The sequence below is a fragment of the Dendroctonus ponderosae genome, unplaced genomic scaffold, assembly GCF_020466585.1.
Source record: "Dendroctonus ponderosae isolate FM_Combo_2020 unplaced genomic scaffold, Dpon_F_20191213v2 Dpon_F_20191213_1, whole genome shotgun sequence".
NCBI lineage: Eukaryota > Metazoa > Arthropoda > Insecta > Coleoptera > Curculionidae > Dendroctonus > Dendroctonus ponderosae.
The window spans coordinates 33,827,070-33,828,569 of NW_026017110.1; positions in this window are offsets into that span (position 1 = coordinate 33,827,070).

Below are 1,500 nucleotides of genomic sequence, written 5' to 3' on the forward strand. Positions count from 1 at the left end.
CATAGATAAAGACAAGCAGCAGTTGTCTCCTGCTCCAATGTCAATCATGGAAAAGTGCTGAATTGTCACACCTCGGATATCACATCACTGATAAACCAATATTGACAAAATCTAAATTTTGTCTTGCTTAGAAAGACAGTATTCTAGTAACTAATAAATCTACAATCATATAGGTTATTTAAAAAATCAAGATTTGTGTAATAGCACATAATAATTTGTTTGCCAAAAACCAATAAATTATAAGCTTTGCACCTTTTCATAAATTCTGAGAGCTTTGGCGTTATCGCCAAGCAGCACTGCGTGAAAGATGATTCTCATTGGTCCGCTCTCATTGTCACTCTCGAATGTCACGTTATAGCCGGACGTAATCCGTGTACACACTAAGCGGGTAATTTGAATTTGTTATATGCATTTTAATTGTTTGAATTTCATAGGGTGGAAGCTGTTAGCTCCGGATAAATTTATTTGAGTAATATAGAAATTTTATTAATATTACCCAATAAAATTATAACGTTGACGCAATTAAAAGAAAAAGTTCATATAAACTCTTGTACTTGTACGTGCCCTTACTTTTCTTCTGCGGGTACGCAAAATTTATTTTCGATAAATTTTGTTAATTTGTTAATCAAAACAGCATATTTTCAGTATTTCATAAGGGTCTCAGGTTTTACTAGTAAGAAGATTTACTTTTACATGCCTTTACTTTTCTGCTGCGGGCACGCAAAATTTATATTCAACCAATTTGGAATATACCGTAGATATACATTCATGTATATTATATACCTATTGTATACCTAGGATATTGTTGTGTCCGATAAAACTACCCGTCTTAACTTCACAACCCGGTTCGAAATAAAAAGCTAAAGTTGCTTAACTACTTTAATAAACAGACAAAATCACTCCAAACAAAGGAACTACTGAACTCTACTTTATTTTACAAAAAAAGGCGTGCGTTCTTAACACAAAGCACCCAATCACACTGCGCATTTTGGCCTTACCCTATTGACCCACTAGCGGGAATTTTAAAAGCCTAAAACTATTTACTAGACAGAGGTGGAGGGCTGATCCTGGACAGTGGTGGATCATAGAAGGCTCTAACAGATATACGTTTTATGAACTTTGATGAATATACATGCATGTATACTCCACGAACATTCATGTTAGGAATGTTCAACCATGTATATTCCCAGGATATTCCCGCAATGTTCTGTATATTTTTTGAACAATCTGGGATATTCATAGAATATCAAATGCTATCTGGGTAACTACCAGTAAGTATATACAAACTAACATTATTTGTAAATAGAGTTCCTGTGTTATATTTTTAGGTGATATAACTGATAAATGCCAGCCAGGCATATTGAATCAACCTCCAGTAACTCCTACTAGAAAGTTGTTTTGAAGTGTTGAAGGGTTGAGCAATATAGAAAATTCCCCAAGGAAATTAAAATTAATTCGCATAATCAACAGAAAAGAAAATCAGTTGAGAAAAGTGAAACG